Here is a 24,320-nt window from a genome sequence, read left to right on the forward strand (position 1 = left end):
AGAGGGAGTCTTTTTTTTTTTCTTTTTTAACCTCTTTAATGGAGTATAATTGCTTTACAATGGTGTGGTAGTTTCTGCTTTATAACAAAGTGAATCAACTATACGTATACATATATCCCCATATCTCCTCCCTCTTGCGTCTCCTTTCCACTCTCCCTATCCCACCCCTCCGTCACAAAGCACTGAGCTGATCTCCCAGTGCTATGCGGCTGCTTCCCACTAGCTATCTATATTACATTTGGTAGTGTATATATGTCCATGCCACTGTCTCACTTCGTCTCAGCTAACCCTTCCCCCTCCCCATGTGCTCAAGTCCATTCTCTATGTCTGCATCTTTATTCCTGTCCTGCCCCTAGGTTCTTCAGAACCTTTTTTTTTAGATTCCACATACATGTGTTAACATACAGTATTTGTTTTTCTCTTTGTGACTTACTTCACTCTGTATGACAGACTCTAGGTCCATCCACCTCACTACAAACAACTCAATTTCGTTTCTTTTAATGGCTGAGTAATATTCCATTTGTATATATGTGCCACATCTTCTTTATCCATTCATCTGCCGACAGACACTGATGTTGCTTCCATGTCCTGGCTATTGTAAATAGAGCTGCAATGACATTGTTGTACATGACTCTTTTTGAATCATGGTTTTCTCAGGGTATATGCCCAGTAGTGGGATTGCTGGGTTGTATGGTAATTCTATTTTTAGTTTTTTAAGGAACCTCCATACTGTTCTCCATAGTGGCGGTAACAATTCACATTCCCACCAGCAGTGCAAGAGGGTTCCCTTTTCTCCACACCCTCTCCAGCATTTATTGTTTCTAGATTTTTTGATGATGGCCATTCTGACCGGTGTGAGATGGTATCTCATTGTAGTTTTGATTTGCATTTCTCTAATGATTAATGATGTTGAGCATTCTTTCATGTGTTTGTTGGCAATCTGTATATCTTCTTTAGAGAAATGTCTATTTAGGTCTTCTGCCCATTTTTGGATTGGGTTGTTTTTTTGTTATTGAGCTGCATGAGCTGCTTGTAAATTTTGGAGATTGATCCTTTGTCAGTTGCTTCATTTGCAAATATTTTCTCCCATTCTGAGGGTTGTCTTTTGGTCTTGTTTATGGTTTCCTTCACTGTGCAAAAGCTTTGAAATTTCATTAGGTCGCATTTGTTTATTTTTGTTTTTATTTCCATTTCTCTAGGAGGTGGGTCCAAAAGGACCTTGCTGTGATTTATGTCATGGAGTGTTCTGCCTATGTTTTCCTCCAAGAGTTTGATAGTTTCTGGCCTTACATTTAGGTCTTTAATCCATTTAGAGTTTATTTTTGTGTATGGTGTTAGGGAGTGTTCTAATCTCATACTTGTACATGTACCTGTCCAGTTTTCCCAGCACCACTTATTGAAGAGGCTGTCTTTTCTCCACTGTATATTCTTGCCTCCTTTATCAAAGATAAGGTGACCATATGTGCGTGGGTTTATCTCTGGGCTTTCTATCCTGTTCCATTGATCTATCTTTCTGTTTTTGTGCCAGTCCCATACTGTCTTGATTACTGTAGCTTTGTAGTGTAGTCTGAAGTCAGACTGATTCCTCCAGCTCCATTTTTCGTTCTCAAGATTTCTTTGGCTATTCGGGGTCTTTTGTGTTTCCATACAAATTGTGAAATTTTTTGTTCTAGTTCTGTGAAAAATGCCAGTGGTAGTTTGATAGGGATTGCATTGAATCTGTAGATTGCTTTGGGTAGTAGAGTCATTTTCACAATGTTGACTCTTCCAATCCAAGAACATGGTATATCTCTCCATCTATTTGTATCATCTTTAATTTGTTTAATCAGTGTCTTATAATTTTCTGCATACAGGTCTTTTGTCTCCGTAGGTAGGTTTATTCCTAGATATTTTATTCTTTTTGTTGCAATGGTAAATAGGAGTGTTTTCTTAATTTCACTTTCAGATTTTTCATCATTAGTGTATAAGAATGCTAGAGATTTCTGTGCATTAATTTTTTATCCTGCTACTTCACCAAATTCATTGATTATCTCTAGTAGTTTTCTGGTAGCATCTTTAGGATTCTCTATGTATAGTATCACGTCATCTTCAAACAGTGACAGCTTTACTTCTTCTTTTCCGATTTGTATTCCTTTTATTTCTTTTTCTCTCTGATTGCTGTGGCTAAAACTTCCAAAACTATGTTGAATGATAGTGGTGAGACTGGACAACCTTGTTTTGCTCCTGATCTTAGTGGAAATGGTTTCAGTTTTTCACCATTGAGAATGATGTTGGCTGTGGGTTTTTTCATATATGGCCTTTATTATGTTGAGGTTAAGTTCCCTCTATGCCTACTTTCTGGAGGGTTTTTATCATAAATGGGTGTTGAATTTTGTCAAAAGCTTTTTCTGCATCTATTGAGATAATCATATGGTTTTTCTCCTTCAATTGGTTAATATGGTGTATCACATTGATTGATTTACATATATTGAAGAATCCTTCCATTCCTGGGATAAACCCCACTTGATCATGGTGTATGATCCTTTTAATGTGCTGTTGGATTCTGTTTGCTAGTATTTTGTTGAGGATTTTTCCATCTATGTTCATCAGTGATATTGGCCTGTAGTTTTCTTTTTTTGGAACGTCTTTTTCTGGTTTTGGTATCGGGGTGATGGTGGCCTCATAGAATGAGTTTGGGAGTGTTTCTCCCTCTGCTACATTTTGGAAGAGTTTGGGAAGGGTAGGTGCTAGCTCTTCTCTGAATGTTTGATAGAATTCGCCTGTGAAGCCATCTGGTCCTGGGCTTTTGTTCATTGGAAGATTTTTAATCACAGTCTCAATTTCAGTGCTTGTGATTTGTCTGTTTATATGTTCTATTTCTTCCTGGTTCAGTCTTGGAAGGTTGTGCTTTTCTAAGAATTTGTCCATTTTTTCCAGGTTGTGCATTTTATTGGCATATAGTTGCTTGTAGTAATCTCATGATCCTTTGTATTTCTGCAGTGTCTGTTGTGACTTCTCCTTTTTCATTTCTAATTCTACTGATTTGAGTCTTCTCCCTTTTTTTCTTGATGAGTCTGGCTAATGGTTTATCAATTTTTTTAATCTTCTCAAAGAACAAGCTTTGGGTTTTATTGATCTTTGCTACTGTTGTCTTCATTTCTTTTTTCATTTATTTCTGATCTGATCTTATGATTTCTTTCCTTCTGCTAACTTTGAGGTTTTTTTGTTCTTCTTTAATTGCTTTAGGTGTAAGTTTAGATTATTTCAGATGCTTCTTGTCTCTTGAGGTAGGATTGTATTGCTACAAACTTCCCTCTTAGAACTGATTTTGCTGCATCCCATAGGTTTTGGGTTGTCATGTATTCATTTGTTTGTAGGTATGTTTTGATTTCTTCAGTGATCTCTTGGTTATTTAGTAGTGTATTGTTTAGCCTCCATGTGTTTGTAGTTTTTACAGATTTTTTTCCTGTAATTGATATCTAGTCTCATAGCGTTGTGGTCAGAAAAGATACCTGATACAATTTCAGTTTTCTTAAATTTACCGAGGCTTGATTTGTGACCCAAGTTATGGTCACTCCTGGAGAATGTTCCATGAGCACTTGAGAAGAAAGTGTATTCCGTTGTTTTTGGATGGAATGTCCTATAAATATCAATTAAGTCCATCTTGTTTAATGTGTCATTTAAAGCTTGTGTTTCCTTATTTATTTTCATTTTGGATGATCTGTCCATTGGTGAAAGTGGGGTGTTAAAGTCCCCTACTATGATTGTGTTACTGTCGATATCCCCTTTTATGGCTGTTAGCATTTGCCTTATGTATTGAGGTGCTCCTATGTTGGGTGCATGAATATTTACAGTTGTTATATATTCTTCTTGGATTGATCCCTTGATCATTATGTAGTGTCCTTCTTTGTCTCTTGGAATACTCTTTGTTTTAAAGTCTATTTTGTCTGATATGAGATTTGCTACTTCAGCTTTCTTTTGATTGCGTTTACATGGAATATCTTTATCCATCCCCTCACTTTCTGTCTGTATGTGTCCCTAGGTCTGAAGTTGGTCTCTTGTAGAGAGCATATATACAGGTCTTGTTTTTGTATCCATTCAGCCAGTCTATGTGTTTTGGTTAGAGCATTTAATTCATTTACATTTAACGTAATTATTAATATGTATGTTCCTATTACCATTTTCTTAATTGTTTGGGTTTGTTATTGTAGGTCTTTTCTTTCCCTTGTGTTTCCTGCCTAGAGAAGTTCCTTTAGCATTTGTTGTAAAGCTAGTTAGGTGGTGCTGAATTCTCTTAGCTTTTGCTTGTCTGTAAAGGTTTTAATTTCTCTGTGAAATCGGAATGAGATCCTTGCTGGGGAGAGTCATCTTGGTTGTAGGTTTTTCCCTTTCATCACTTTAAATATGTCCTGCCACTCCCTTATGGCTTGCAGAGTTTCTGCTGAAAGATCAGCTGTTAACCTTATGGGAATTCCCTTGTATGTTATTTGTTGTTTTTCCATTGCTGCCTTTAATATTTTTTCTTTGTATTTAATTTTTGATAGTTTAATTAACTTGTATGTTGGCATTTTTCTCCTTGGATTTATTCTGTATGGGACTCTCTGTGCATCCTGGATGTGACTATTTCCTTTCCCATATTAGGGATATTTTCAACTACAATCTCTTCAAATATTTTCTCATTCCCTTTCTTTTTCTCTTCTCCTTCTGGGACCCCTATAATTCAAATGTTGGTGTGTTTAATGTCCCAGAGGTCTCTAAGACTGTCCTCAATTCTTTTCATTCTTTTTTTTTTTCTGCTCTGCAGTAGTTATTTCCACTATTTTCTCTTCCACGTCACTTATCTGTTCTTCTGCCTCAGTTATTCTGCTATTGATTCCTTCTAGAGAATTTTTAATTTCATTTATTGTGTTGTTCATCATTGTTTGTTTTCTCTTTAGTTCTTCTAGGTCCTTGTTAAACGTTTCTTGTACTTTTTCCATTCTATTTTCAAGATTTTGGATCATCTTTACTATCATTACTCTGAATTCTTTGTCAGGTAGACTGCCTATTTCCTCTTCATTTGTTTGGTGCGGTGGGTTTTTACCTTGCTCCTTCCTCTGCTGTGTGTTTCTCTGTCTTTTCATTTTTCTTAACTTACTGTTTTTGGCGTCTCCTTTTCGCAGGCTGCAGGTTCGTAGTTCCCGTTGTTTATGGTGTCTGCCCCCAGTGGCTAAGGTTGTTTCAATTGGTTGTGTAGGCTTCCTGGTGGAGGGGACTGGTGCCTGTGTTCTGGTGGATGAGTCTGGATCTTGTCTTTCTGGTGGGCAGGACCACGTCCAGTGGTGTGTTTTGGGGTGTCTGTGATCTTATTATGATTTTAGGCAGCCTCTCTGCTAATGCGTGGGGTTGTGTCCTGTCTTGCTAGTTGTTTGGCATAGGGTGTCCAGCACTGTAGCTTGCTGGTCATAGAGTGGAGCTGGGTCTTAGCGCTGAGATGGTGATCTCTGGGAGCACTTTTGCTGTTTGATATTATGTGGAGCCGGGAGGTCTTTGTACCTGTGTACCTGTGTCCTGCACTTGGCTCTCTCTCCCCAGAGGCACAGGCCTGACACCCGGCCGAAGCACCAAGACCCTGTCAGCCACCCGGCTTAGAATAAAAGGGAGGAAAAAAGAAAGAAAGAGAGAAAAAAATAAAATAAAAGAAAGTTATTAAAATAAAAATTTTAAAAAAATTATTAAAAATTAAAAAAATTAAATAGTAATTAAAAAAAAGAAAGATAAAAAGAGCAACCAAACCAAAGAACAAATCCAGCAATGATAAAAAGCGGTAAAAACTATACTAAAAAACAAACAAAAAAGCAAATTAAAACGGACAAACAGAACCCTAGGACAAATGGTAAAAGCAAAGCTATACAGACAAAATCACACAACGAAGCATATGCATACACACTCAGAAAAAGAGAAAAAGGAAAAATATATATATATAGCTATATATATATAAAAAGAGAGCAATGAAATCAATAAACGAATCTACCAATGATTATAAACTCTAAATAGTAAACTAAGATAAACATTAAACAACAACAAAAAATTGGATGCAGAAAGCAACCCCAAGTTTACAGTTGCTCCCGAAGTCCACCAGCTCAATTTTGCGACGATTCGTTGTCTATTCAGGTATTCCACAGATGCAGGGTGCATCAAGTTGATTGTGGAGATTTAATGCGCTGCTCCTGAGGCTGCACGGAGAGCTTTCCGTTTCTCTTCTTTGTTCGTACAGCTCCTGGGGTTCAGCTTTGGATTTAGACCCGCCTCTGCGTGTAGGTTGCCTGGGGGCATCTGTTCCGTGCCCAGAGAGGATGGGGTTAAAGGAGAAGCTGATTGGGGGGCTCTGGCTCACTCAGCCCGGGGGGGAGGGAGGGGTACGGATGCGGGGTGAGCCTGCGGTGGCAGAGGCTAGCGTGACGTTGCACCAGCCTGAGGCGCGCCATGTGTTCTCCCGGGGAAGTTGTCCCTGGATCACGGGACCCTGGCAGTGGCAGGCTGCACACGCTCCTGGGAGGGGAGGTGTGGATAGTGACCTGTGCTCGCACACAGGCTTCTTGGTGGCTGCAGCAGCAGCCTTAGGGTTTCATGCCCGTCTCTGCGGTCTGCCTGATAGCCGCAACTCGCGCCCACCTCGAGCTCATTTAGGCAGTGCTCTGAATCCCCTCTCCTTGCACCCCCCATAACAATGGTCTTTTGCCTCTTAGGCAGGTCCAGAGTTTTTCCTGCACTCCCTCCCGGCTAGCCGTGGTGCACTAGCCCCCTTCAGGCTGTGTTCAAGCTGCCAACCCCAGTCCTTTCCTCTGCGCTCCAACCAAAGCCGGAGCCTCAGCTCCAGCCCCGCCCGCCCCGGCAGGTGAGCAGACAAGCCCCTTGGGCTGGTGAGTGCCGCTCAGCACCGATCCTCTGTGCGGGAATCTCTCCGCTTTGCCCTCGGCACCCCTGTTGCTGCGCTCTGGTCCGGGGCTCTGAAACTTCCCCACACCCCGGTCTCCGCCAGTGAAGGACCTCCCTAGTGTGTGGAAACCTTTCCTCCTTCACAGCTCCCTCTCAGAGGTGCAGGTCCCATCCCTATTCTTTTGTCTCTGTTTTTTCTTTTTTCTTTTGCCCTCCCCAGGTATGTGGGGACTTTCTTGCCTTTTGGGAAGTCTGAGGTCTTCTGCCAGCGTTCAGTAGGTGTTCTGTAGGAGCTGTTCCACATGTAGATGTATTTCTGATGTATTTGTGGGGAGGAAGGTGATCTCCACATTTTACTCCTCTGCCATCTTGAAGGTCTCCCTGAGAGGGAGTGTTAACAGTGTCAAAATACCCACTGGATATTTTCCCTTTATGTTTACGGCATAATAAGCGTCTATCTATAAAGGAATATGGGGAAAATGATTTGAGACTGTAAAACATAGTGATCATGATTCTGCAGTGATTCTGGGGAGCTAAGGCAAAGGAAATCCATGCTTGCAATGGTATATCAAGGCTCTCACTTTGTGGCACAGTTCTTTTAGGGAATGAAAAGGAACTAAACCCTCTTATGGAACCATTTAGGCCTTGAATCAGGAAGGTATTTCAGGTGAGTTCTATGAGACTCAAAAGGTAATTATTACCAAGTATCCAGTGTAACATCAAGTATTGGCTAAGTCCCATACAAGCATATTATTTAATCCTCTCTCACTCCTTCGTGGTAGCTAAATATTGTCACATAGTCCCCCATCAGTGAGGAAATGATGGGCCTGGAATTCCTAAGTGACTCCCTGATCAAGGGCAAACAGCAAGTTGGAGAGGGAACCATCACTTGTCTCCATAGCCAGTGGGCCTCCATTCTGCCTATTAACTCTGTGAGCCAGGCTAAGTAGTCGAAGAGCAATGCCCATTTGGGAAACAAGAAACTCATTTCAAAATGACACCTGACAAAAGGTAGTGGTGATCAAGAAGGGATAAAGATAAGGCCCAGGGGAGTGCTATTTCACAGTTGGAAAGCTGGGGAAGGCGTGGGCATTGCCTCATCTAAATCTTTTCATCGTACAGATGAAGAGGGAAGGGCCTAGACCTCAAAGTCATGTGCAGTTAGCATCAGCATGGAGACAAGAGCCCCTTCCTGGACTAACATTCATTCCACTCTATCTCTCTCCCCATAAAGTGCAGTTGCTTTTGCTGGGAATGAGAGGCTGTCAGTATAAGTGTCTGTGGCACCCTTTTAGTAGGAAATAGTTAAACCCGGAAAAATTATACCTTTTAATTATTGAAATCCTTTATTGATGCTGAGACATTGTTTGGTGAACATGCATGGAGAATATTCATAGATATTATATATTACTAAAGCTCCCTCTTATTGACTTCTGCATCACAACGTAAACACGCAGAGCCCAATAAAACATGACTTTGTCTTAACAGCATTATGAATAAATTATTAAGAACTTTTTTCTTCTGCAATAATTTTACTAGTTTTTTTTTTTTAAATAATATGAAACCTTCTATAGGACTGTAATTAAAAGTAAAAGAACATGCAACAGTTTTTAGCCATAATCCTCAGGAGATTAATAAAGAACTGTCAAAACTGAGACTAAAGAATATCCTCTGTTTGCTGAGGGCCTCCTTGAGAATGGCTTTCAAGGGGGCCATAACCTCTGTGATTGCTTACGCATCTCACCAACTGTGGCTGAAGTCTGTGCTGGAGAACTTGCCCAGAATGGCTGCTGCACCATGCTTGTTGGATGCCAATGGAAGTTGCCAAGGTGAAGGAGTGAGTCTTCTTCTTTTTTTTTTTTTTTTTTTTTTTTTTGCGGTACGCGGGCCTCTCACTGTTGCGCCCTCTCCCGTTATGGAGCACAGGCTCTGGACGCGCAGGCTCAGCGGCCATGGCTCACGGGCCCAGCCGCTCCGCGGCACGTGGGATCCTCCCGGACCGGGGCACGAATCCGTGTCCCCTGCATCGGCAGGCGGACTCTCAACCACTGCGCCACCAGGGAAGCCCAGTGGGTCTTCTTTTTTCTGCATTATTCTCATCTAGCACAAACCTGGCCCATAGCAGGGCCTCTTCAAATGCTTATTGGATCAGTTACTGTACTACAGGCCATACCCTTTAACTACAAAGCCAGTACCATGGTTTGGATTTCCTACTGAGTCGGCCTGGGGATCTGCTCAGAGCTAGTATACACAGTGAATAACTGTGATGAGAGATGGAGGACCCAGTTTAATGAGCAAGGGCTCCTGTCTCAGCCAGACCTATATTTTAGTGATGGTGGCACTGTCTTAACGCGAGTTACTTTGTCACTTTGACCCTCATTTCTTGAAAAATGATAATACCTACTTTTCAGCGGCTGGTGAGAGGACTGTGTGATAAACATGTAAAATGACCTAACTCAGAGCCTGGGAGCTTGTTCTTAGTATTCACCTATGCTTGCCACCAGGTGGAAGCCCTGGAGGAGAGTCACCTGATCAGGAGCCAGCTATTAAGTCTGATTTATCTATTGCTTTACTACTTTTGCATACCCATTGAGTACCTGCTGCTCCATCTCTGTAGCTCAGTGTATCCTCTTCTCTGTTCTCATGTTAGATCAGTTTTAATTGAGTCTCTGTGGCTGCTGTCTCTGGTGTGGGTTCAGTCAACTCTCCCAGTGCCCAGTCCAGCCAACCCTGCCAGAGAGCATGCAGAGGACAAATGTCCATCCTGTGATTTTGTATGCAAGGGCAGGGCTACTGTAGGTCACTTTTAGCCTGGCAAATTTCACTCCAATTTTTTTCTGATTTCTTCATTTAGTCCCCAGATGTATCTCCGCATCATCCATTTGCTTTTGTGTCTCATTATGAGCTAGGGGGTCACTCTCCAACCTTCTCTGTTGGGAGGTGAGAACATGTGTGATCTGTGCAAGACCGACACCAATCTGCATTGTTCAAGGCTCCCTGTATTGGTGGTCACTTAGCACTTAAACAGTGCTTCTCTCTGCAGATATAAGCTGGTTCTTTTTTTTTTTTTTTTGCGGTACGCGGGCCTCTCACTGTTGTGGCCTCTCCCATTGTGGAGCACAGGCTCCGGACGCGCAGGCTCAGCGGCCATGGCTCACGGGCCCAGCCGCTCCGCGGCATGTGGGATCTTCCCGGACCGGGGCACGGACCCGTGTGCCCTGCATCGGCAGGCGGACTCTCAACCACTGCGCCACCAGGGAAGCCCACCCTATCATGTTTTTATAGGAAAATGTTTAGGGTTTCAGACTTTTATAATGACATATACATAAACTCATATTAACTTACAAATCATAAGCGTATAGGTCAATGCATTTAAACAAAGATAGCAACCCTGTATAACCAGGACCCTGATCACGAAAGAAAACAGAGTTAGCACCCTCCCCCAAATCCTCCTTGTGCCCATTTCAGTCACCACCCCCCTGCCAAGGGGAAGCATTAACTGGATTTGTAACACCATAGATTAATAGGATCACTTTTAAATTTTATATAACAGAATCATACAGTGCAAACTTTTCCCATAGGAAAATCTACAATATGTTTTTGTAAAAATTTGTTCGTGTTACTGACAGTAGCTGTAGTTTACCCCCTATCACTGCAAAGTGGTATTCCATTGTGTGATTATATCACAATGTGTTTATCCATCCTATTTTTGATGGCCATTTGAGTAGCTTCCAGTTTGGGGCTATTTTGAATAGGGCTGCTATGGACATTCTTGTGCATGTCTTTTGACTCATATATAAATGCATTTTAGTCAGGTACATACCGATGAGTGGAATTTCCAGTGTATAGTGGATGCAAGTGCCTAGCTTTCATAGCTGCTGTCAAATAGTTCTCCAAAGCTGGGTTTTTGTTTTAAAAGACAAAGTCATATTAGTGGTAACAAGACCAACCTTGCATCAGTAATCATCTTATACTTAGAAATGGAATCATCTGCTAAGGCTGTAGTTTATGTGCTACTCACAAATGGAATTTCAATACTCAGTTCTATCACATAGTTAGTTGTCCTTACCTAGGAGTAATAATGGTTTTTTCTCATCCTGGACTCCTGAAGGCAAAACATTTTCCATGCAGGTACCAACCTTTCTCCAGATGTGAAAGCTTCAGCTTGTTCATTTTTATGGAACAATAAAAGTCTACTTTAAAAAATTGGCCAGCAGGGGATTAGGGTATCAGTAGAAAAATTCTATGTGTATGCAGTTGCTAAGTTATCTTTATCCTGCTTGTTCTGTTCTGGAAGTGTATTACTAGGAGCTGTCAGTTGTCTTAAATGTTTTAATGAATGAAACTTAGTTGCCTAAGGCTTTTTTTTTTAACAAAGTACATAGATTTTTTTTAAATGCAGAGGGAGATGGAAAATAATAGATGTTCTGCCTTAACAAAAGCATCACCAAATGCCAGCTAACTGACCTCATTTCCCTGTTTCCAGCACAGTGAAATTTCATTACCATCATCATCTTTATTAACTAATTTTTATTATCGGTCTGTAAAACACTAAGGGGTTTATCGTAGAGTGAAGTGAAATGGAACATGTGTTGAAATTGGAATTAGGTACCTGGGAACAAGTCTGTCTGCCATTTACTAGTTCTGTATCTTTGGGACAATCACTTAACTTCTTCGACCTCAGCTTCCACAATTTTAAAAAGGAAGGGTTAGATTCCAAGACATGTAAGAATCTTTCCAGCTTTAGAAATCCTGTGATTCGAATTTTAATCAATTTGGGTATGTTGATCGAAATGCATACAACGAAATTTTTTCTTGTAATTAAATATATTATCATTATTTTTACTTTCATAGTTTAAGAAGATAGATGCCCATGCTTTTCTGAGTTCAATGACTTTCACATGAACTTTCTTAAATAAGATGAGCATGCTTGTCCTAAGTGAATTAAGGACAGCAGTAAGAATCCTCCTACTTCCCAGTTATAGTTTCCTTGAAATTGCTCTTTCTTTATTTAGTAAAGAGGAAAGTGGAGAAGAAGAGGGGGAAATCCACTGGGCAATAATATTGGCAAAACATTGAATTGTCCCAACCTCAAATATCTTCTTAGTTTTTATTTTTAATATTAGTATTTATTTATTTAGAAAAATATACATTAAGCACCAGCTATTTGTCAGGGACTTAAGACCTAGAAATAGGTTAACAGAAACTCACACAGTCAATGAAAGCCTGCACAGTCCATGAAAGTCTCTTGTGTCTAAAAATACAACAGATCTGATATTTTACATGACTTTCCCTTTTAAAATAACAAAATAATGGAATATACTATATGTTGATTGTGGAAAATTTCAGACCTGATTTTTTTTTTTTGAACAGCCTGTACACATAATAAAATCTAAGCTAGGACTTTAAAGGAAGATTATATGTTCATTTATTCTTTTCTACCTGCATGTTTTGCCCTGGAATATAATTATATTGAAAGGCTGGTAAGAATGATGTTTTTGGAGAAAAAGAGTACATAAAAATCAGCTTTGGAGTTTTTTAACATAATACTTTGTGTTTAATTTTTAATTATGGAGGCATAAGAGATTATATCCACTGTGTTGCGAATTGATATTGCTTAATGGAAACGTTTTCTTCCCTACTATTATATGTATTATTCATAGAAAAAAGTGGTCTTTTATGAAAGGGCAGCTGGCCCTTTAAGAGAGGAACTTCCTCAGAGTAGCTGCTAACAGTGGTTTTGATTTGCTGCCCAACATTCACTTACAGGCTCATTTAACATTAATAGAAGGTGATCTCGGTTCACTTCACGACCTCTTGGAACCTAAATCACAGACAGGGTCATTTAAGAGATCTGGGGAGAGTAGACAGCCAGTTAGCAACTTTGGGGAGCTCTGGCTAGAAAAGAATCGCTATACAAATCAATACTTAACTATATCCAGTTGGAGCTCATCAAGTCCCAGGCGCCACAGCTGCACCTGGAGTACAGCTTATAAGCGCAGCTCAGAGCCGCAGAGGGCGTGCGCCAGGTCTACTACTTCCGCCCGTGAGGGAAGTACTACAATGCCACGGTGCTGGAGCTGCTCGGGTCTGGCCTGGAGGACCTGTTCCACTCCTGCAACCACACGTTGACGCTCAAAATGGTGCTCGTGATCGCAATCCAGCTGGTCAGGCGCATGAAGTACATGCACACCAAGGGCCTCACCTACCGGGACGTGAAGCCCGAGAACTTCCTGGCTGGGCTGCCGGGCACGCCATCCACATCATCGACTGACTCCGGCCTAGCCAAGGAGTCCATCAACCCCGAGACCAAGAAGCACATCCCGTACTTCCCGTACCGCGAGCACGACGTGCTACATAAGCATCAACACTCACCTGGGTAAGGACCAGAGCCGTTGTGATGACCTGGAGGCGCTGGGCTACATGCTTCTGTGCTAACTGTGCGACAGCCTGCGCGGGCAGAGGCTCAAGGCCTAGACGCTCACGGAGCGCTACCGGAAGATCCGGGACACCAAGCGGGCCACGCCTATCGAGAGCCTCCCCGAGAGGTTCCCGGAGATGGCCACGTACCTGGGCTACGGGCGGCGCCTAGATTTCTTCGAGAAGCTGAACTCTGGCTACCTGCACAAGTTCTTAACTACCTCTGACCGCAGCTGCTTTGTGTTTGGTTACCAGTCCGACTGGGCCGGGAAGGCCCGGCCCACGTCTATGGCTCGGTCCACACCAACCTGCCCTCGCAGCCTCAGGCTCGGGACAAAGCCTTGCTACATAGCAAAACCCAGGCACTGAACTTCATCCACGGGGAGCTGAATGCCAGCAACACCACCGCTGGTCACTTCAGTGTCCCCATCACAGTCCCTGCAGACGTGGAGGTGGCTGACGACACCAAGTGCTGCTGTTTGCTTCAGAGGAGAAAGAGAAAATCGCTGGAGCCACGCTAGTGACCCTGGAGCGGTGGCCCCTGAATCCTCCCGCTGCAGCCCCTCGGGGCCAACTTGGCCATGGCCACGTGACCGCAGCCGGACGCAGACTGCCGGGCCGGCAGAGCTGCCCTCCACACGTGGGATCACTTTCTTTACATGAGACTTTGGACGAGATTCCTTACACCTGTGCCTAGTCCGCCCTTCCAAGAGCATTAGCTATTTAAAACAAGGAGAAAAGAAAACGCCAGCGGCCGCTCTGCCTTGCGTCTCTGCCAGTGTCCGTTGAGTAAGTAGTGCAGCTGCCGGCCCCGTTAGTGCCATAAAGTGCAGCTTCTCTCCCTCCATCCGGGGGCCGTGTTCTCCAGGGGTTGCTGTGGGACGTTGCTGCCAGAGGTGAGCCCGCCCTGGGCCTCCCCAGGCCAAAGGGGAAGGCTGGGTGAGGGCGGCCCCCAGCCGAAATGCCGCTCCAAAGCCTGGGTGTGGCTGGCAGGGAGTTCCTGCACACCTACTCCAGCCGCTGCCCCAGGGCCCAGACCTCTGGGCGGCCAGCACTGGGCCCCTTGGGCGGTGCCAGGTGTGCCTGGTTTTCTTGAGTTGGCTCGGCGTTGCCGGCCGAGCAGTGGGAGACAAGCGCCTTAAAGCCAGTCCCAGACCCACTGTGGGCCCGGTCCGAGCGGTCATCGTGGTCTCCCGGAGGCCAGAGTGCTGCGCGGTCAGAGCAACTGGGGGCGTTCCCCGCGGCGTGCGCATCTAGGTCTTGCCTTACAAAGTGTACAGAAGTGGCACTTCGTTTCTCTGATGCTTCCTGGAGGCCACAAAATTTAGGGGCTTTTTAAAAAAAATTAAAGGAAAATGAAACCAAAATAATATTAATAACAATGATTATTATGCAGGCTTTGCTAAGTGCCAGGCACTGTATTATTTCATCTTTATGACATATCTTTGATAGAGGTATCATTACTATAGCCAGTTTTAGGTGGGGAAATTGAGGTTTAGATTTATTAAGTGAGTTGTGTAGAGACACACGGCTGATAGATGATGAGATTAGGATTTAAACCATGTTCTAACCCCAAGGACTGTGTTCGTTGGAGCTGCAGTTGTTACGGGTGAACCTATGTGGAGACATTTCCGTATGAAATAAGGTGGAGGTGTTTGGCAGTTGGGAAAAAAAATAGTTATGGGACTTTCTTTGAAAATATCACGGCATTTTCCCAGTGGTGGTGATGATTGGAGAACTGATACTGATGAGCAAAAATGATAGGAGTTTTGTCAAGACTGGGGACGAATGAGGGAACTGTTAAGATCTCTGCATGAGTTGTTCTAAACTGGGTTTACTTTTAGAAGTTAGCTATATTGGACTTGAGGTGCTTGAGCAGGCTTTGGGTATCTGAGATTCGTGCATCTGAATGACATCCAAGTTTTCTCTCAAAGCTAGTGTTCAAAGAGAGAGTGTGTCATAGACGTGCAAAAATTACTGCTGTGGTCTTGTTAGTGGGTTGATCTGCAAGAAGCAGCAAGAGTAAAAACACTTACTGAGCTTTGTTCTTATTTCACAAGATCATTTTGGCTATCAGGATCCTTGTGATTCCACATGAATTTTAGGATTTTTTTCCTATTTCTGCAAAATATGCCATTGGAATTTTTAATAGGCATTGGATTGAATCTGTAGATTACTTTAGATAGTATGGACATTTTAACAATATTAAGTCTTTCAATCCATGCACAGGGATGTGTTTCCATTTAGACTTCAAAACATAATATGAAGCTGTGCTAATCGAAACAGTATGATATTGGCACAATGGTAGACATATAGACCAATGGAACAGAATAGAGAGTCTAGAACTAGATCCAAGCACACCCTGTCAAATTATCTTTAACAAGATTGCCAAGTCAACACAATAGGGAAAGAATAATTTCTTTAATAAATGGTGTTGGGAAACCTGGATATCCATGTACAGAAGAATGAAGTTGGACCCTTATGTTAAAAATCAACTCAGAATGGATTAAATACTTAAGCATAAGACCTGAAAATGGACAAGTGGGACTACATCAAACTGAAGAGCTTCTTTAAAAAAAAAATGTTTATTTATTTTTGGCTACATCAGGTCTTAGTTGCGGCATGCGGGATCTTTCGTTGTGGTGCATGGGCTCTTTGTTACAGTACGCAGGCTTCTCTCTAGTTGTGGTGCATGGGCTTCTCTCTAGTTGAGGTGTGTGGGCTCAGTAGTTGCAGCACACAGACTTATTTGCCCTGCAGCATGTGGTATCTTTGTTCCCCGACCAGGGATCAAACCTATGTCCCCTGCCTTGGAAGGCAGATTCTTAACCACTGGACCACCAGAGAAGTCCCTCAAACTGAAAAGCTTCTGTACAGCAAAGAAAACAATCAACAGAGTGAAAAGGCAACCTATGGAATGGGAAAAAATATTTGCAAACCATATTATGATAAGAGGTTAATAGCCAATATATTAAGGGACTCCAATGATAAAACCAAATAACTTCATTTAAAAATGTGCTAAGAACTTGAATAGACACTTCTCCAAGACACACAAATGGTCAACAAGTTTATGAAAGATGCTCAACATAATTAATCATCAGAGAAGTGCAGATCATGAGCTATCACTTCACACCTGTTAAGATAGCTATCATAAAAAAAAACACAAAAAATAGGAAATAGTGAGCATTGGTAACGCTGTGGAGAAATTCAAACTTTTGTACACTGTGGGAATGTAAAATGGTACAGCCACTGTGGAAAACATTATGAAGTTTCCTCAAAAATTTAAAAGTAGAACTACTATATAAAATAATCCAGCAATCCCACTTCTGAGTATTTATCTAAAATAATTGAAAACAGGGTCTTGAAGAGATATTTGCATTTCCATGTTCATTGCAGCATTATTAACAATAACAAAGATATGGGACAATCTAAATGTCCATTGATGAATAAATGAAGATAATCCATCACTGAAGGACAAATAATAGTACATAGTTCCACTTACATGAGGTATCCAAAGTAGTAAAACTCAGAGAAACAGAAAGTAGAATGGTGGATGCCAGGGACCAGAGGGAGGGAGAAATGGGAAGATGCTTTTCCATGGGTACAGAGTTTCAGTAATACAAGATGAAAAAATTTTAGAGCTCTGTTGTGCAACAGTGTGTATATAGTTAACAGTACTGTACTGTACACTTAAAAATTTGTTAAGAAGGTAGATTTCATGTGAATTGTGCCCCCCCCAAGCAAACATTGAGAATGAAAATACATATTGAGAATGTGAGAAGGATAAAAAGAGAAGGCAGTGGGCTTGAGATTATGGGCATTTGAATTGGCAAAGTCCAGGGCAAGGATCTAGAGGAGGAAGGGCAGTTGGATTTTACTCAGAAGACAATCATGTGCTCAGGCAGCCTGTCTTCATTTAAAACCACCTGTGTGCATTTATAGTGCATTATATTCATTTGAGAGGCAGGATATACAGTGGCTAAGAACATGCAGTTTGGTGTCAGACTGACCTGGGTTTGAGTCTTGGCTCCTCTGATTACGAATTGATAATTTTCTTAACTTCTCTCAGCCTTGCTGTTCTCATCTGTATAGCAGAGGACAATATCTATTTCAGCTGAGAAGATTGTGAGGTAATTTGTATAGTGATCTCAACTGAAAATTGTGACGATTTTTTTTTAGCAAGGAGGCAGCATTAGTACATAAGGCTGGAGCCTGAAAGTTCGTGAGATTTCAGGCAAGGATATTTCTACAAGGCAGACTCTCTTGGGAGCTGATGTCAGTATCAGTATTTGTTTGCACATCTGTACCCAAAACATAAACCCCAGAATATAAACCTTCAATGAAATTCAGAGACCTAACAGTCCTATATACAAACACACAGCTGAAAAGTCAGCTTTCACATACAATTAAGAAAAAAATTGAACTTTAAAAAATAAAATTGTTAGTCGTTAATCTATGGGAAAAGTTGAAGTCTCTCCTTTTCTTTGTTGACGTTTCTTTCATTTTTTGATGAAATCTCCCCATGCTGTCATCTTTCAATCATCTAGGTCCTGTTCAGAAGCAGGGAGAGCTCTGGCAGAGCCAGTGTTGCGGGTGTGTGCAGGGTCTCTTTTTGCTTGTTTTTCATTGTTGCTTCCTGGGCTTGCTCTTCCGAAAAGGGCAAATGGGACATCTCAAAGTATTAACTTACCAGACAGGGGTTATTAAATGATATGAATGTGATTGTCATAGGATTTTGCAATTCTTCTAAGTTGGTAATAACTGTTTTAAAAGAATAGGTAAGAGAGGATTTCCTTCTTAAGTTATCAGGTGGTGTCCTGCCTGTGCCAGGAATGGTCTAAGTCACTGTTCTTCTGGTAACTCTAAGTTGATGGATGTCATATACGGTATTCTGACACTGAGTGTTAAAATAAGTGCCCTTTAGACTTCAGCAAAATATTTGGCAAGGTCTTCCACATGAGCTTTCCAGACTTGATGGAAGGAGAAGGCAGATGCTGGTCCAAGTAAGTAGATTCATATGTGGTTGTAATTTGATAGTGGATTCTAATCATATTTTTTATTCAGTCATTCATTCAGTGTCAACAGATATTTAGTCAGAGCTTTACCATGTGTCAGACCCTTTTCTAGGTACTGAGAATGTACTAGTGACCAAAGGAGACAAAGCTCCTGCCTTCATGGAACTTATATTCTAGTGCCGCAGGGCTCTTTCCTCAGTCCTGTCTTGTTCAACATTTCTATAATTGATTTCTGTAACATTCAAAAACATGTTTGCCCTACAAAGCCACAGTAATAAAGACAGTGCAGTACTGGCATAAGGCTAGACATATAAAAATGGAATGGAATTGAGAGTACAGAAATAAACCCTTATATTTGTAGGCAATTCTTTTTTTTTTTTTTTTTTTGCGGTATGCGGGCCTCTCACTGTTGTGGCCTCCCCCGTTGCGGAGCACAGGCTCCGGATGCGCAGGCCCAGCGGCCATGGCTCACGGGCCCAGCCGCTCCGCGGCATATGGGATCCTCCCAGACCGGGGCACGAACCCGTATCCCCTGCATCGGCAGGCGGACTCTCAACCACTGCGCCACCAGGGAGGCCCCTGTAGGCAATTCTTTTTTTTTTTTTTTTTTAGATGTTGGGGGTAGGAGTTTATTAATTAATTTATTTATTCTTGCTGTGTTGGGTCTTCGTTTCTGTGCAAGGGCTTTCTCTAGTTGTGGCAAGCGGGGGCCACCCTTCATCGCAGTGCGCGGGCCTCTCACTATCGTGGCCTCTCTTGTTGCGGAGCACAGGCCCCAGACGCGCAGGCTCAGTAGTTGTGCCTCACGGGCCTAGTGGCTCCGCGGCATGTGGGATCCTCCCAGACCAGGGTTCGAACCCGTGTCCCCTGCATTAGCAGGCAGATTCTCAACCACTGCGCCACCAGGGAAGCCCCGGAAATTCATTTTTGACAAGGGTGCCAAGACAGTCAATGGGGAAAATGGTGCTGGTACAACTACAAAACTGTGTATCCATGCAAAAGAATTATGTTGAACCCTTACCTCACACCATATGCAAAAAATAACTCAAAGTGGATTTAATATATAAATGTAAGAGCTAAGACTGTAAAACCCTTAGAAGAAAACATAGGTGTAAGTCTTTGTGATCTTAGATTAGGCAATGTGTCTTAACTGTGGCACTGAAAGCATAAGCAACAAAGGAAAAAATTAGATAAATTGGGCTTCATCAAAATTTGAAACTTTTGTGTTTCAAAGAACGACATCAGGAAATTGAAAATACAACCCACAGAGTAAGAGTAAATATTTGCAAATCATGTATGATAAAATATCCAAAATACTTTAAAAAATCATGTATCTAAAATATATAAAGCACTCCTACAACTCAACAATAAAAAGACTAATGATCCAACTAAAAATTGGGCTAAGATTTGAATAAACATTCTCCAAAGATATCCAGATGGTCAAAAAGCCCATGAAATGGGCTAATGCTCAGTAGCATTAGTCTTTAGGGAGCTACAAATAAAAACCACAGTGAAATACCACTTCATAGCCACTATGATAGATATAATCAAAAACAAACAATAATAAGTGTTGACAAGGATGTGGAGAGATCAGAACCCTCATACACTGCTGATGGGAATGTAAAATTGTTCAGCTGATGTGGAAAATGATTTGACATTTCTTCAAAAGAGCTGAACATAGAGTTACCATATGACCCAGCCATTCCACTTTTAGGTATATACTCAAGAGAATTGAAAACATCTGTCCACAAAAAAACTTACACACGTATGTTCATAGCAGCATTATTTATAGTGTTCAAAAATGGAAACAATCCAAGTGTATGTTAAGAATGAATAAACAAAATGTGCTGAATCCATACAATATACTAGTATTTGGCCGTAGAAATAAAGTGCTGATAAATGCTACAACATGGATGCATCTTAAAAAACATTATTCTAAGTGAAGGAAACCAGACACAAAAGACCATATATTATATAAATCCATTTATATGAGATATCCATAACAGGCAACTACATAGAGACAGAAATTCCTGGTTGCCAGAGGATGGAGGGAGGAGGGATGGGGACTGCTAATGGGATTAGAGTTTCTTTTTAGCCTGATGAAAATTTTCTGGAATTAGGTAGTAGTGATGGTTGTATAACTGCAAATATTAAAAATCACTGTACAATATAAAAGGGTGGATTTTATGGTATGTGAATTATATCAGTAAAAATGCTTATGATAATTATAGGTTACATGAAACTAGCAAGGGGAATATTTGCATTGGATGGCAAAAATGGCAAAGTCTATACTCAGAAGAATCTTGACAGATTGGAAAGATGGGCTGAATCTGAAAGGGTAAAATTTAGTAGGAATAAACAGAGTCTTAAAACTGCATTCAAGAAAAACAATTAATAACAGCCCTATAAAATAATTCCAGGCTTTAGTTCACAGAGAGCCTGTTGTGAGTCAGCAGAAGGTCACATCCTAAAAGGTTAATGTAATGTTTGCAGCATTAACAGAAGTATAGTTACTCCAGTGGGATATTAACATCATTTTTTATTTTTTTTTGAGCTGGTCAAATGACACCCAGACTTTTGAGGTCAGTTCTGGTCGTTGTGATTCAGGAAATATCTAGTTCAGTGGGTGAATCTAGCCCAAATACATATTATATTTGGCTTTCACGACGTCTGTGTTCTCATTTGAAGGCATTTTGGTAAGATGGGCCTCTTCCGTTACCACCAGCCGTATCACTCCTTCATTACCACAAGCAGGGCCAGACTCATACATGTATTTTACCCACATCCTCCTTATTAACATTTGAATTTAGCCCCTCTCTCCACCCACTCTTGAAAACAAAGACATGTAAAAAGGATGGTAAAGGCGTCCCAAGACATGTTGAAAGGATAAGGAACAATTGAATGAACTATTATGCTTCATCAGAAAAAGATCTGGGAACCATGGGAGCAGACTTCAAATATCTGAAGGTCTTTCATGTAGATGTGGGAAAAGACTAATGAATACAAGGGATTGATGGGTTGAGGCTTCAGAGAAGGAGATGTTTTGACTCAAAGTAGAGAGCATTTCAACTGAGCTCCCTGTGGATGGGTGGTCTTTATTCAAAGGTGGAGGGTTGGTTGAGCTTTGTTGGCACAAGCTGGATGACCATTTAAATGGATATAGGATCTAGATGACTTTTGTAATCTCTTCTAGTTTTAGGATTCCATCATGATGCTAATTATCTGTCAAGCCACCCTGCTGGTTTACCTATTAGACATTCTACCAAGGGACTGCAAACATAAGACTGTCTCATGGATCTTTGTCCTTTAGGAAGCTCACAGTCTAAAAAGAATGATAAGAATACCAACACCGTATGTTGTGTTGTATTATATTGTATTGAGCTGTGTTGTTTGTACTGCGGTGATGATGGTGGTGATTGAGGAGTGTGTGTGTGTGGTGTGTTTCGCAAGTGTGTACATTTATGCTCACGTGAGCAGGGCTAAACTAATCCGTGGGCCACTGGTGCTTTTGGTGTCAGAAGTGAAGAGGATGCCCTATTTTTATTAAACAAAATAAGAGCTTCACTCAGCCACTGACTGATAATACCCTGGGAAAGGTGACTGTTTTCAGTGACTTCTAATTTCTGTTTCAGTGTCTGATTGCCAGCTCTTTGCTAAGGGTCAGTTTTGATGGAGTTTGTAGGGTTGTGGAAGAACCTCAGCCAGTACTGGGGAGAGTGTGATCTGCAGGTGGAGAGCCGGGCTTGGGCTGGGTGGTGCAGGGAGGGCGAGTGAGAATAAGGATACAACTCTTTCTGCATGTGTCTCTGTGAGTTATGAGTGCGTGTGAGAGGGTGGTGTGAGTAAGTATATGTATCCTGTGGGGTATCAGGTAAGGCTTCTACCGTTCTGTGAACTGGACTCTGGAAATTGAGGAGTACTTGTATTCATTGATCTTATTTGCCTCAAACATTTTCAGCGTATAGTGTCCCTCTTCCGGTGGCTCTTTTCCTGAATCTGTCTCTCTCCTTCCAGGCATAGCTATGGAACAAAGATTAATTAATACATTAACTAAATGATACAGATGGCTTTAACTGCCCTCCATAGGAGCTTTTGTTATTAGAAGGGTCAAATCTGGTCCCATTCAGAAGCAATCCAGAAACTCTCACGGAGCCATCAAGGATCCCCAGGTGGTGTGAGCTTCCCCACTGAGCAGGAAGACTCTTTTTTTCTTTTTTTTGAATTTTATTTTATTTTATTTATTTATACAGCAGGTTCTTATTAGTCATCCATTTAATACACATCAGTGTATACATGTCAATCCCAATCTCCCAATTCATCCCACTGCCCCCCCCCCCACCACTTTCCCCACCTTGGTGTCCATACGTTTGTTCTCTACATCTGTGTCTCTGTTTCTGAGCAGGAAGACTCTTGACATCAAACAAAGTACAGAGATCTGGGATCTCCATGCCTCCGCATTGATGAGATTAGGCAGGGGCTCCTGGGTCACCTCCTCTGCTTTTGAGAAGGACTGGCTGTGCTGGTTACGTAAACCAAGAAAAATCACCTTCCTCTCTTGCTGGCTCACTGCCCATTGTCCCTCCCGTAGACGGGAGGGGTGTGTGGTGGGGGGAGAGAGAAGAGACAACATGTAGTAATTTGGCCCGTTCTGACTCTGGGCCAGACAAAGCAGTTCATATCCAATGAGTATTGCTGGTTTCTAAATCTTAATGGAAGAATTTTGATGTTTTGATTACCCTGTTTTGTTGAGGAAGGAAGGAAGGAAGAAGAGAAGGAAGAAGGCGGGAGGGAAGAAATACTCCACATGTGCTTGTATATAGTTACGTGAGCTTGGAGAATGGTGTGCAAAGATATATTTTGAACTTTAATATTAGTTACTTCCGGGAGTGGGATTGCAAGGCAGACGGGCAGAAGTTTCGCTTCAAAAGCTTCTCAGTTGTTTGACGTCTTAGAATGAGCATGCTACATTTTAAACGAGAAATGTTTAAAATAATTTTTAAAATAGGTAATATCAACAGTGTAGGATTTTTCAGAAAAATTAAAGTAGCACCTCTTGGTTTGTTGTTAATTCCAAAACACATGTATTTTTCCCTTGTGAATGTCCTGTCTGCCTTTTTGATTTTACTGATGGTGACACTAGCTACATTCAGTGAAGTGTCTAATCAGGCATGTGGCGAATGTCACAGCTGTTCCAACTTCTCTATGTCTTTGGCTTATCGGCCTGATTCCCAAGCTCAAGAAAACTGCCTCCGTTTTGCCCCTTATGAGATGGGGAGTACCAAAAAGCTTGGCTGGACACTTAGGAGTGAATATTATTCACCTCTGGCAGTGGAACTTTGTCTTGGCTTCTTGGTGGTGGCAGAAGCAGAGGCAGGCCAGCATCTCCGTGGGTAGCAGTAGGAAGCCTTCCATTCTCTTTAGGTGCTTAAGCAGATTTCCAGTTCAATTCTGTCACATCTGAGGGGTTCAGATATATTTTCAAAACCCAAGCCTTTAGGCATGTACTAAACTGAAACTCTGAGGCACATGAGGTTGGTTCCTCATCACTATGATTGGAGTTGAAGATTGAAAAAGTTGAGGTGATAATAATACCTTACAGGTATATAACTTCTTTAAGCAAAGCTCTTTGCAAACAGCTCAGCAAACCCCGGGACTGAGAGCCTAGCTTGGCCAGTGCTGAAATGCAGCCGTGCCCTGAACAAAGCCACCTCCAGGGTCAGCAAGCCACCCTCAGAGAGACCTTAACTCCCAACTTCGCTTGGAGAGGTGAAAATGAAGACTGTATCTACCAGCAGCGGCAGGGACACTTTTTTGAAGCAAAATGTAATTACCAGAGTAGGAGCTGGCCTCGAAAGTGGGGATTAACACTCCCCCACTCCCACCAGCATCTTGGGCTCTCTGAACAGCTTCAGCAAGATTTGGGGTTTTATGCTTCCATCCAAAAGCTGGCTCTGTTTGAAACACGGTTGAGGACTGCAGACCACAGAG

At 41.9% G+C, this 24,320-nt stretch overlaps 1 protein-coding gene and 1 pseudogene across 3 annotated transcripts in view; both read left to right on the forward strand.

The window, feature by feature from the left end:
- Positions 1-24,320, forward strand: part of ASTN1 (astrotactin 1) — a gene marked incomplete at both ends in the record, with an annotated part of 326,987 nt that overhangs the window by 70,616 nt on the left and 232,051 nt on the right. The gene's annotated exons all lie outside the window — the stretch shown is intronic.
- On the forward strand, positions 8,594-13,838 carry LOC309801063 (casein kinase I-like; annotated as a pseudogene). Its single transcript has 2 exons — positions 8,594-8,734; positions 12,667-13,838. The product of its transcript is annotated as a casein kinase I-like (transcript).

This window comes from Mesoplodon mirus, assembly GCF_964341445.2.
Source record: "Mesoplodon mirus genome assembly, chromosome: 3".
NCBI lineage: Eukaryota > Metazoa > Chordata > Mammalia > Artiodactyla > Ziphiidae > Mesoplodon > Mesoplodon mirus.